Below are 14,744 nucleotides of genomic sequence, written 5' to 3'. Positions count from 1 at the left end.
CCATGTTATATGATACGAGAGCTATAGGTATAGTTGGCATGCCAAGAGTCGAGGGTCTACGCGGTCTTTCGGGACATACAGTGATCCTTCAGGATATTTCATAGTGGTCCTTCGGGACAAATCTCATAGCCCCTAGTGGGACCCCATACGAGCTGTGGTGATAGCATAGTGCACAACCTCAATGTACTCACATACCTTAAGTTCTCAAAAGTATACATGGGCTAATAAAGCAATAAAATAAATATATTGTACGTGATATGTGTATAAGTGATATATTATGAAAAATGGATTACAAAGATTATGGGGTGCTATGTGTGATTTTTGGTGATATGAACTGTATTATATGATTGATATGATTATGTGTATATGGTTTGAAGGAGTCATATGTTGATAAAAATGTTAGGTATAAGAAGGTATGATTAAAGGATATAAATGATAATAATATGAATAATAGAATAAGATTAACGATGAAAATGATGAATGATGTGTATATGTGTACAGTTGAATATATGTGAAATTATATTGTTGTATGTAATAACATGAGATGACATGTACATACATGTTTAAATAGTTAGAGTTCTTTTATAAATGTAATGCCTCACTAAGTCATAGACTTAGCGTATGATTGTTTCACACGTAGGTTACAGAAGTGAGAATAGTAAAGAGCAATGTGGAGCAAGACAGGTCAGTTTCCTTACCAAAGGTCAGATTAGAAGAAAGGTGAATAATATGTATTTTAATATATGAAGTTCTAGTTGGCATGCATTCAAAAGAATATATTGTATAAGCTTTGAATGGTTCGTAAATGTATGAATAAGTTATATGTATAAAAATTTAAATACTCACTATTTTATACAAGTAAATGTTTTAAAACCTCAATGTGACACCTCAGACTCGTATTCGGGTCGGATAAGGGTTGGGGGTGTTACACGGCGAGCCACCGGGTTCTGGAAACCACGGTGGCAATTCATCCCTCCGATGAACACATGAAGAACAAAACAAAGAAAATGAGTTGGGGGCTTTTGATCCATTTGAGGAGTGTTAAAAATGAAATATGTTTCTATTTTTTGAAATATATACTAGACCCATGGAGCCCCATCGACCCGGCCCAAAAGACATGCAACCCGCGTGTTTTCCAATTAAAATGGGTAAACCCGCATTTGGTCCCCCTGTTTTTCAAGTATTTAATTCCCCCCTAAATCAATGTTTTTGCTTCGAAATTGGCTCATAGATTTGTTTTTCCTTCTGATTCGGTACCTTATATTTATGTATTAATTATTATTATATATTTTATTATTATTATATATTATTTATATATTTTATTTTAATTATTATTATCGTTATTATTTTTTACTATTATATATTATTATATATATATTTCACTTTTTTATTATCGTTATTATTTTTATTATTTTCCATTATTTTATTTATTTATTACTATATATTATTATGTTTTTATTTACTTTTTTAGATCTTTTATCTTTATTATTATTATTATAAATATATTATTTTATTATTATTATATTATCTACACAATTATTATCATGACATACCTCCACTACCACTTTTATCCTTACATACCAAAATATCTCCCTCATTTCGATGAAATGATGGGGAATTGTTTAAATATTATTATTATTATTATATATATATATTATTTGGTTTTAATAATACTTTGATATGGGATATATATATATTTTTAAACATTATTATATATATATATATATATATATATTATTTATTACTATTATTTTGGTAGTCTTTACTTATGTATATATACTTATTTTTATACAATTATTTTTCTATTTTATTTACTGTATAACACATATTTGTTCCTTCTTTTTTATTTAAATACTATTTTTTGCTTGGATTTTATTAGTTATTTGTATTATTTTTTTAATTTCTTATTTATACATTTATTAATAAAATATATATTTTATTACTTAGTATTTTATATATATCTATTATTTTTTTTTGTTATCATTGTTTTTTTAATTATTTTATTAAACTCCATATTATATATATAGGGAGCCTTTTGTCCTTTAAATCAAATTATCCCTCACTTTCGGTGATGAGGGTTGTTGTGTGATTTTTTTTTATATTATATCTTATTTTTTTATTATTTTATTTCTAGATTATTATTTTAGTTTTTTTCCTTTAATATTTAATTATATATATATATATATCTATACATTTATTATCATTATTATATATATTTCTTTTCCATTTATTTATATCGTATTGTATTACTTTTTTTCTCTTTATTTATTTAATATTAATATTAGTATATACAATAATATATATATATATATATATTGTTTTGTTTTCTTTATTTATTTTATTTTCTCATCGCTTTTATTTATTTATTTATTGTGTATATGTTATTCTTATTATTACTTTCATATATTTAATTTATTTAATTTTATATTTTATATTATATTTTATTTACATTATTTATTTATCTCTTTATTTTTTTGGTTTTGTTTACTTTATTTATTTATTTTAATATGTTTCTTTATTTGCATGTTGTTTATTTTATTTACCTTTTTTATCTTTACTTTTATTTCCTTTCTTTATTCTTTTTATTTTACCCTCTTTATTTTATTCATTTATTTTTATTTGTATTTTCTTACCTAACACATTTCCCGACTTTTTAAGGATACATTCAAATTAATCTAGGTAAGTAATTTGGATCATTATTTTACCTTTTAATTTGAACTTTCAATTTTTTTTATTAAAGACAATTGTAAATTACATAGTACCGAAAGGGCAGTTCAAGGGTGCTAATCCTTCTTTGACTGTAACTGACTTCCGAATCCGACATATCTTTAGTAAGACGCAAATCAGGTAAGAAATAAGGTATCCGGTCAACCCATTTATATTAAAATAAATGATCGATGGTGATTCTTAATCCATTTATTCAAATCGAAACTCAATTTCAGACTCAACCGAAAATTCACTATACTTGCTTATAGATAACACGATTGACTTTCGAAAAAAGATAATGGTCAGTGAGAAGAAAGTGGGTTCAATAAAAACAGAACAAAAACTGCACTTGATTCAAGTAAACTCTTTGGTCAAAGCAATGATCAAACATGAAACAACCCGTTACTGTGCCTAAATATCGAAAACCCACCGTTGGGCAACCCTTAGAAACGGAAAAGACAAACTGAAAATGAAAATGAAAATGAAAATGAAAAAAAGAAAAAGAAGCGAAACCCAGATAATATGAAAGTGTTTTAGTATGGGATGAGTCAAACATGGTTTTATAGTGCAGAAATCAGGGAAAATGATCCCATACGAATTCGGAATCACTGAAACTAGAGAGTAAGAGTGTTGGGAAACAACAAATTACCTCGGAGAGGTAGAGACCGAGCTTTGTGCGTATGCTGTCGCAAGGAAAGTTGAGTGCTTGCCGAAAGCCGGGACGAGTGATATGCTTCAAGGGATTCGGTTGCCTCGTTTTCACGTCAGCAAAGAGATGTACCATATACTTTGTAACTTCCAAACCTTGTCATGTCCGCCTTCGGTCGGAGTCCTAGAATAGTAAATGTGAAGATAGACGATAGATTACAAAGACTACTTGGAAGCAACTCCAAAACACCAAACAAGTCAAGTTTTGAATTTTCTCCCTAATCCCCCTAACTCTATCCACTTTGCTTACGTTAACAGTTTCTTGTGGTTCCTTTCTCTCCTTGTACCTATCCATTTCCAATGCCTGGAATTAATTAGTAATTTTGCGTAACACATAATAATTAGAATTGGTCAACCATATCATACTAAAACTGGATTATATTTCGAGTTTTCAATTTGAACACCAATCTTTGAATAGATATTTTTTATATTTTATCTTAGACTAATCAAGATTTAGGATTACTTTTATTTTATTCGTTTTCTCATTCTTATTCGACCTTCGGATATAATCTTTATAATCGTAATCTCTAATAGTTGATGAATTTTGTGATTCCTTAGCTATATATGATAAGATAAAATATCTTGTGGTTGGATTCGACTCTCACAAAAAGTGTTCCGTTGCTCGTATGAATATTTAAGAAAAAATATTATTGTAATGAAGTCAAGATTACGTTGAAATCTAGGAACGCAAGAAAAAAACATTGTTATTATTCCAAGAAAAGGGGCACATTAAGCCCGTGTGTTATAGGTTGCAGAATAAAAACAAAAATGACTATATGAATCGCAAGAGAAAACAACCAAAGAAATCTGGAAAAGGAAACATAATTGAAGACTATAATGATGAAGAACTTCTAGTTGTTTCCGACGAACACTATATAACAAGCTAAGAGTGAATTCTTTACTTTGATAATAATTTCCATATAAGTCTCAATCGGGACTGATTTGCGACTTATAAAGTGATGTTTACATGAGATATATTTTGGGAAAATAATATTTCTTGTAAGTTCATATGTATTGGTACAATTATTTGATGCATTGTTCGAACACTTGATAATGTAAGGCATGTTTCATATTTGAGAAGAAATCTAATTTCGCTAGGTATTTTAGATTCAAAAGGATACAAATTCTCTAGTGAAGGTGGAGCTATGTAAATTTGCAAAGGCTCTCTCGTGGTGATGAAAGGGGGAAAAAAGAATGACAAGTTTTATGTTATGCGAGATTTTAGACAATTCAACTAATATGTCTTCCTCCGTGTCAAATTACATCGTTATTGGTAAATGTCTTGACAAAATTTTGTATTTTCTCGGTTAGCAAAATATTTTTAGAAAGTTAATTTTTTTAGAAGTGATGAATTTTTTTTTTCAAAGTTTCTTTTTTAATTAATCATTTTCAAATTTAGTAAGTCCTTTTAGATATCTATAAGACCTTCGAACATGATACTGAAATTTTCAGATCATCAGTAAGTCTTTCGAATATTATGTTAAGTTTTTCATATTATCATTAAGTTCTTCGAACATTACGATTAAAATCCACAAGTATACTAATGAATTGCAATTATTAGAAAGAAACTGCTAATTTTTGTAGGTCCTATCTCTCCGAAGATATTGCTAGCTCCACTATAATACAATCAATGTCATCTCCATTATTTGAAACTATAGAGAAAGAAGAAGAAAGTTTAGTTCCAAATAGATCATTGTACATATGTTAAACAAATTTTATAATTTTAAGTCGGATACTTACTGGCAAAAATACCTTTTCAAAGTGATGACAAATTTATTTCATGTGAGTTTTCAAGTTCTCTGTCATTTTTACCACGTAGCTAACATTTCCTTTGGCACGAAGCCATCAACTCTCGAGGTCTCATAACACAAATACGATAAATAATGGAGTACTCTAAATTTTATAACATGTCAATTATATCTAATAATTTTATAAAGGTAAAAGGTCAGTATATCGAGATTTTACACATCTTTACTTACTGTTGTCAAGCATATGTTAAGATTTTAATTTATCAATGTATTTCATCAACTTGGGTACTCCAGAATTTTCATTTTTCATGTACTCATAGTACTTGCAGCATGCTTAAGCAATATCAACCATATGTTATGATTTAGGATAGAAGAATTTTCTAGGGATTTCAGAAATAGAAGAAATAGGTACAGAAAATGTTCTCTCATTCATTAGATTATCCTTAAAAGATTTTGGGTACAATTATATATGAACAAGTACCACCAGCTGTCTAACAAAATAACTACCTAAAATGCTGACTCACCCCTCCATCTGTTTTGGATTCGAACAGACCCAAACCCCAAAACAAATAAGCCTACTGATATGCATAATTGGTCTAAGTAAACTAGAGCCCAATTAATCCTTTGACCCATACCCAATACCGTATAACCCATCTCATTTTAATAATTCAGCCTTTCTCTCTCTTCAGATAACATTTCAATCCCTAATCCCCCATTCGATCCTTAATTCCCTTCTCTCTTCCCCCAATTTCTGTTATTGCCTCCCCGATTCTCTTCTTCTAAATTTCCCCAAATCAAAGCCTTTAAACCCTAACTCCCATTCCATTGTGACAATACCCCTCCATCAGACGATCCTTGTCCCCAAGGATCGAAATCGGGAAATTGTTTCTGAAGCACTGAAGCATCTTCCCATGTTGCATAATTTGGCCCCATGTTTGTCCACTGGATCAACAGTTGAGGAACATTCTGATTCTGTCGTTTCACCACTCGTCTGTTTAACACAGTTGCTGGGTAAATTTTCAAATGACCATCTGAAGACGTTTCTGGAGGATTCATTGAGATACGTCTCTGCTTTCCAATTCTCATCTTCAATAAACTAATATGAAACACTGGATGTAATTTGAAATCTGGTGGTAGTTCCAATTGATACGCAACCTGACCAATTTTTTTCTGTATTTTGTAGGGACCGAAATATCGAGCAGCGAGCTTTAGGTTTTTCCGTAAAGCAAGTAATGTCTGTCTATAAGGCTAAAGTTTCAGGTAAACTTCCTCTCTTACCTGAAATTCCCTTTCTGTACGATGCTTATCTACAATATGCTTCATTCTATTATTGGCTTTAATGAGTTGTTCACGTAGTAAAGCATTGAATTGCTCTCTGTCTTGCATCATATTTTGTACTGTATCCACTCTAGAGTCCCTTGACCAACTCAACATAGGAGCCTTATAACCATATAAGGCTTCAAATGAGGTAATTTTTATAGCAGAGTGGTAATTAGTGTTATACCACCACTCTGCTTGAGCTAACCACTTTGACTAAGATGTTGGTTTTAAAAAACACATACATATGAGATATTGTTCTAAACATTGGTTGAGTCTTTCCCTTTGACCATCGTCTCAGGATGATAGGTAGTACTGAAAAGTGTAGTTGTCCCCAACTGCTTAAGTAGCTCTTGCCAGAATAGACTAGTAAAAGACTTGTCTCTATCAGAAATAGCTATTTTATGAGGACCATGAAGCTTATAAACATGATCCAAATATACTTTAGCAACCTGCACCACTGTGTAAGGATGTGACAAAGGCATAAAATGAGCATACTTAGTAAATTTGTCAATCACTACCAAAATACAGTTGAATTTTACTGAAGGTGGCAACCCTTCAATAAAGTCAATTGTTATAACTTCCAAGCATTGTTTGGAACTGGAATAGGTTATAGTAACCCTGGCTTGGCAATGTGCTCAATTTTAGTTCTCTGACAGACCTCACATTGTTGTATATGTTCCTGAATCATAAGTTTATCTTTGGCCAAAAAAAATAAGCTTTAATCCTCTGATAAGTAGCTTGAATACCTGAATGACCCCTTGTGGTGAATCATGTGAAGCCATAATAATTTTCTGTCTAAGATCACCCTTGCTGCCCACATAAATTTTGTCTTTAAAGTATAAAACTCCTTTTATTCTCTTCCAATCCTCAATATTATCAGGTTGAATAAGTAAAATAGGAATTTTCTCATGAGCTAATAAATTTCCTTCATAACTTTTCTCAATATCCTGCATCCAAGTAGGACTTATAACAGTAACCCTTACAGAAACTCACCATAATCCATTTGTTGTCTAGAAAGTGCATCTGCCACCTTATTTGTTTTGCCCTTCCTATACTGAATTGTATAATCCAACCCAAGTAATTTAGTAAGACCTTTCTTTTGGATAGTGGTAGTTAACTTTTTCTCTAATAGGTGTTTTAGAGGCTCATGATCTGTTTTAATCACAAATGAGCCACTTTCTAAATAATGCCTCTAGTGTGATACTGCCATTAGAATAACCAAGTATTCCTTCTCATAAATAGAAAGGTCTACATGCTTTGGCCCCAAAGCCTTACTTAAATAAGCTATAGGCCTCCCTGCTTGAGATAAAACAACCCCAATTCCTTTGGAATTAGCATCAGTTTCCAGAAAAAAGTTATGCTCAAAATTAGGTAAAGCCAAAACTGGAGTTGAACACATAACCCTTTTTAATTCTTCAAAAGTTATTCTGGCTTCTGGATACCAATGAAATCCTTCATTTTTCAACATGTTTGTTAAAGGCTTACTCAACTCACCATACCCTTTAATAAACTTCATGTAATATCCTGTTAAACCTAAGAACCCTCTCAAAGCCTTCAAATTCCTAGGCAAAGGCCACTGTTACATAGCCTTAATTTTAGCAGGATCAGTTGCTACCCCATTAGCTGAAATTAAATTCCCCAAGTATTCTACTTGTTGTTGTCCAAAAAAACGTTTACTTCTTTTGGCATATAACTTGTTTTTCAACAGAATGTCTAAAACTGTCCTGAGATGCTGTTTATGATCTGCCAAGCTAGGACTATAAACCAGAATATCATCAAAAAACACCATAATATATTTTCTTAAATATGCTCCAAACAGATTATTCATCAAAGCCTGAAAAGTAGCTGTGGCATTAGTAAGGCCAAATTGCATTACTTTAAACTCATAATGCCCTTGGTGAGTCCTAAAGGCAGTTTTGTGAACATCATCATCTTTAATTCTAATTTTCCAGTAACCAGACCTCAAATCAATTTTTGAAAAGAAAGCAGCCCCATTCAATTCATCTAATAAATCCTCCACTATAGGAATAGGAAATTTATTCTTAATTGTAGTAGAATTAAGTTGCCTATAGTCCACACAAAATCTCCATGTTCCATCATTCTTTTTAATAAGCAAACAAGGGGAAGCAAATGGATTTTTACTTACTTGAATAATAAAAGAAGACAACATTTCAGCAATCTGTTTCTCCACTTCAGTCTTATGATGATGAGCAAATCTGTAGGGTCTAAGGTTGACTGGTTGTGTCTCTTGTTTAAGAACAATGGCATGATCATGCTTTCTTCTAGGAGGCATCCCTTTTGGTTCCTCAAATACTTCTTAAAATTCTTACAAAAGATCATGAATTATTAGAGGAGTTGAGCTTTCTACCATTTCTGTTATTGGTATAATTAGAGGTAATAATTGAGTACCTCTAATAACAACAGTTTTCCCATCCTTCTCAAAACTCAAAGTTTTGGCTTTAAAATCCATTATTATGGGGCTGAACTCCTCCATCCAATCTACTCCCAAAACCATATCACTACCTCCCAAAGATAATACTCTAAAATCATGTTGGAAGTCATATCCTTGCATCTTCCAACTCATCTTATTACTCCTAGCAGTATTGAACAATTTCTCACCATTAGCTACTGTGATGACTAATGGTTGAGTTTGTACCAATTCCACCCCTTCCTTAGCCCAATTAGGAGTCACAAACCTATAAGTGTTGCCACTGTCAATTAAGACATTAATGGGTTTGCCTATGATATAACCTTGTATTCTTAAGGTTGTATGCCCCACATTACCAGTGATAGCATTAATAGAAATCTCTAAAGCTTTATTTTCTAGGTCTTCCAGTTCACAAGATTCCTCTTCTGTTACTTCTTTTTCAGCAGAGTCCTCTTCTTCCTCCATACAATTTAGTTGTCTGACTTTGCACTGATGCCCAGGAGCAAATTTCCCCCCACATTTAAAATACAAATTGTTGGCTCTTCTATAATCCAACAGAATCTGTTTTGTATTGGTACTAGGAGGAACTGACTTAGGCAAGAAATTCTTATTGCCACTGTTTTATTGATTATTTGAAAGAGTGTAAGAAAAAAATTTACTAGGATATTTGTACTTTTTCCCTTCAATCTCATTAGCCAACTCATATAATTTAGCTTGCATGTAAGCTTCAGATAATTTCTTAGGCTCCAGCAGTTTCACTTTATGTTTTAATTCCTCCTTGAGGCCACTAATAAAGCTAGAAACAAAATAATTCTCCCCCAAATACATATTTTATTGCAACAAATAAGGCCTTAATTCCTCAAACTTTTATTGATACTCCTCCACACCCCCCTTCTGCATCAACTTATTGAATTCTTCAATAATATCAGAATAATTTCTATCATAAAATCTGTGACACAAATCAACCTCAAATTCATGCCATGTCACTCTATACTTCTGCATAATGTACCTATCAAACCAAGTTTCAGCCTTCCCAACTAAATACATAGCAGCTATTTCCAGTTTCTGCTCCTCATGTATTCCAAACAAATTAAAACAATTCTGACATTTCCTAATCCAACCCCTCGGATTATTACCCTCAAACAATGGTAACTCCACTTTTGGTCTAGGTAACACAGAACTAGTGTTCCCAAAAGGGTTTTTACAGTAGTTTCTAGTGTCAACATGTTCATCTCCTCCCCCTTACTCTCACTAGAACTACCCATAGGCTTTTCTTCTTGCAACTTCTGATTAAAAGGTTGAGGACCAGTAAACCCCACAGGTTTAGAAGCTAATATCCCTGGTTCATTAGGTTGAAAAGTGTATTTTTCATTCTCACCAAGAACCATAATTAAGCATGATGATTTACCTTCAGTTTTGTTCTATTTTTCAGCTGCTGGTGGTTGACTCTTCACTGACTGAGGTGAATTTTTTTCCTCGGTTACTTGATTGACCATATAACATCCCAAACTAGGGGTTAGTGACTAAATTGTAAAGTTTAAGAATTTGATGAATTAAGTAGAAGAATGGAATAATTCAATGATTTATTTGGAAATAATTCCTAAAAGTTGTTAGTAATTATTAAAGTAGATGAAGGGAAAAATGGTCATTGAACAAAGATAATATTAAATATTAATAAATGGGGTATTATAATACATGAGATGTATGATTGAAGAGATAAGTTTTAGACTTATCTTCTTCATCTTCATCTTCTCTCAAACGTGAAGAGCCAAGCTTGCAAAGGTGAGTTTCTTTGTTAGTTGGTTATTTGCTAAATTTATGGTTGGGTTTTGATCATTAGATAATAACTAAGCTTAAGGAAAGCTTAAGTTATCTTAAGATTGAAAGATAAAGAAGTTATGAAAGATTAAAGAAAATGAGTTTTTAAAGGAAATTCTGAAAAGAGTTAATAAGAGATTTTTAAGATGGAATTTGACTTGTCATCAATAAGAATAAGAGATTTTGAAGTTAGAAAAGATTTATAACAAATTTGAAAGTTTAGTAAGATTCTTAATTTTAAGAATCTTGATGAAATAGGGAAGATAAATATGATTTATATGGACATAAGTTGGTTTCAATAATGATAGTTGAGTTTAAAGACATGATAGGGATTAAATAGAGAATTGAATGAAGAATTGATGAATTTCGGGCTTGAAATACAATTTTGGACAAGGTGCATCGATGCACATAAGCATCGATGCATTCCTTTAAAAGAAGAACATCAAATGCCTTTGATGCATCGATGCATATCTAATGCATCGATGCATCCTTTTAAAATAATAACATCGAATGCAATCAATGCATCGATGCATAAGGAGTGCATCAATACATCTCATTAATAAGGAAACATCGAATGCATTTTATGCACCGATGCACAAGTAGTGCATCGATGCATACCTTCATTGAAAGAGGAAATTGGCTTTTCTCTTAGCATAAGAAGTGACATTTTAGAATATATCAATTGGAATATTGATATGAATCTGTGTATTGTTATGTAGAGATAGAACGTGATCCGTTTCGGGACAATTGAGGAATTAGAATCGAATCAAAGCAAAGCTAAGGTGAGTGCAATTTATTTTGTACTTATTTTATTGAATTAACATTGGCTTGTGATGAGCCAGTGATGGAGTTACTATGGTAAGAAGTAACTTCTAAATTGTTATGTGATTACCATGTATGCATTAATACATAAAAATAGATGGATGCTATGTTATATGATTTATATGCTTAAGTGAAAATGCAACATATGATATATGTTATTTGACATGACATGCATGGTTACATGAAAGAAAGCTATGTGACTACATGTATATGTGAAAGAAGCTATAAGCTTATATGCACATGTGATATATGTGATATGAATTACATGAAATGATTTACGTGAATACATATATATAATACATGTGATATGATATGAGATATATGGTTACACATACATGTGGTATGTGACAGAAGAGAAAGAACAAGTGATACGAAATGTATAAATAAATGCCCATAGTATATGATACGAGAGCTATAGGTATAGTTGGCATGCCAAGAGTCGAGGGTTTACCTATGTTAAAAGGAACATATGGATAGTTGCCGAGGATCTTATGACCTCTGGATAGTTACCGGGGTTCTTTGTAACCTCTGGACAGGTCCTTCGGGACGATATTGAACGAATGTTGGTGCCCCATGAGGGAATTTATACGAGCTGTGGTGACAGCATTAGTGCACAACCTCAATGTACTTAAATACCTCTATTCTCAATAATATACATGGGCAATGAAATTGAAAGACAAATGAAGTGAAGTGATACAAGAAGGTAAGTTGCATGTGTGCATGACCTGATTGTATATTGTTATCATACAATAGATTCATGCATATTGATATGTCATGATTCAATGATATGAATGCACATACATGAATTATATGATGTTATGTGTGTTCTGGGTATAGTGATATATGTGTTATATGATGAGTATATGGTAAGTGGAAATTATTGATAGTGTTTGCATATGTATGTCTTTTATTTATATGAAATGATATAGTATATTATATGTTTATATGCCTTACTAAGTCTATGACTTAGCGTGTAAGTGATTTACACGTAGGTACCAAGAAACGAGAAGTGAAAGATAGAAATGGCAAGACAGTATCACTACTAAAAGATCAGATCAGAAGTATTTGACAAAGTATGTATTTGGTTATGTATAAAGTGTTGGCATGTAATAAGTCATTAAGTACGAGCACTCTGATAAAGTCTGTATTTTGTTTTAAATAAAGTTTTAAATTTCCCGGGATTTTTCTTAAGAGTCAAGGTTTGAAAAGTCAATGTGACACGTCGGACTCGTATCCGGGTCGGGTACGGGTTGGGGTGTTACATTAATGGTATCAGAGCTACGTTTAGCCGATTCTAAAAACGAAGTCAAAAGTGTTTTTAAAAAGTATACATGCCAACGAAATAGTGAAAACTTCTGATCTGATAGAAAGTAAGTATACTGTTTTGCTAATAGAATGATATGATTGTATTTATTAGATGTCTGGACAAGACAACTCCGAGACGTAGAAGGAAATGATAGATTAGCTGAAGGTAGTAATTCACTTGCCCTGGCCAGGCAAGGTGAAGGACAGACACTTTCTGGAGTGCCTGTGCAAGACCAAGACGTTTTCTTTAGAACGTTAGACGCGGTGTTGATGCGTTTCCAATCTCCTGCTCCTTCCACTCCGAGAAGGAATATAGAAAAAGATTTAAAAAGATTAGGAGCTCCTGAATTCAAAGGTGAAGTTGAGGAGAGTTCTATTGAAGCGGACTTTTGGCTCAATGACGTAAAGATTATGCTAGATGGACTTCATTGTTCTGATATGGAAAAGTTAGACGGAGTAGTCTCCTTGCTTCGTGGACAAGCGAGAATATGGTGGACGAACGTTACTCTGAGAATGACAAGTGACCAAGTGACCTGGTTCTTGTTTTTAGAAGAGTTCAAACACAAGTATATATGAGACCAGTTCATCAAGCAAATGAAACAAGAATTCTTGAATCTGGAGCAATTGGATCACACTATATATGAATATGAGTGTGAATTCATAAGTTGAGTCATTTGCGGCTGAGTTAGTTCCAACAGAAAAAGATGCATGCGAATGGTTTGTGGAGGGCTTACGCCCGAGATTAAAGGAGATGTTGATTGTGTTAAATCTTTCCTCGTTTCAAGAGGTAGTGAATCGTGCAAAAGCTCTTGAAAGAGCTCAGAATGAATGTTATGGGGATCAAAGAGTTCAATCTTTTAAAAGAACGGGGCCTTCATCGAGTTTAGTATCACCCAAAAGAAGTAGAGATTCTGGTTTTTGATCTCAAGCACGGTCAGAGTCGATGACATCCTCCGCTAGAGGATCAATTCAGATGAGAGATAGACAGACTCAATTTGTAGAGTCTGGTGATAGAAGAGCACAATTGAGACATTGTCAGAATTGTGGAAGATATAATGGTGGGATGTGTAGAATTAAATCTGGAGCTTGTTTCCGATGTGGGGAAATAGGACATTTCATGAGAGATTGTCCATTGAAGGATAGAGAGCTTGTATAATCAGAACGATCTGTTTTGATGTCTCAAAGAGGTAGGGGTAGAGGTAGAGAAAGAAATCAACAGAATCTTCTACTCAACAGAGATGCGCTCCACTGCTAGAATATATAATCTTAATGCTAATGAAGACTGTGAGGACCCAGAATTATTAGCAGGTATCTTTCGGTTGTATAGTAAATGCGTTATGATATTGGTTGATTTAGGCTAGCATAATTACATTTGAACAATAAATTGATGAGAGAAGTACTAATTTTAGTTATAAGTTAATTGTAGTAGTTTAATTGATATAAACCCATTAAGGTATAGTGTTCAGGTAAATAAGATTTGTAGTTACTTGAGTGGATTAAATAGCGTATGAGAACATGAGAAAATATATGGTTTAGTTATGCTATAAGGAAATCTTGATAATGAGGAATAAATAGAGAAAGAAATGAGAATGATAGAGTTTAAAGAATCAAGTAAGATAAGTGTTATAAGTTGTGTTAGATTGTTTATAGCATGAGTGAAAGAGATAGTATTGAGTAATAAAAGAGGACTGTATATAAGGATTGCTTCATATTGTTATAAAGTGAAAATTCGAGGACGAATTTTCTTAAGGAGGGGAGAATTGTAACATCCTAAACTAGGGGTTAGTGACTAAATTGTAAAGTTTAAGAATTTGATGAATTAAGTAGAAGAATGGAATAATTCAATGATTTATTTGGAAATAATTCCTAAAAGTTGTTAGTAATTATTA

The 14,744-nt window shown here is 32.3% G+C and overlaps 1 pseudogene; it reads right to left on the bottom strand.

Annotated features, from left to right (window-relative positions):
- LOC120139803 overlaps positions 1–3,628 on the bottom strand; it is a 75,758-nt pseudogene extending 72,130 nt beyond the window's left edge.
- Between the last annotated feature and the right edge of the window lie 11,116 nt (positions 3,629–14,744).

This window comes from Hibiscus syriacus, unplaced genomic scaffold (assembly GCF_006381635.1).
Source record: "Hibiscus syriacus cultivar Baekdansim isolate YM2019G1 unplaced genomic scaffold, ASM638163v2 tig00110775_pilon, whole genome shotgun sequence".
NCBI lineage: Eukaryota > Viridiplantae > Streptophyta > Magnoliopsida > Malvales > Malvaceae > Hibiscus > Hibiscus syriacus.
This window is presented reverse-complemented; position numbering and strand designations above follow the sequence as displayed.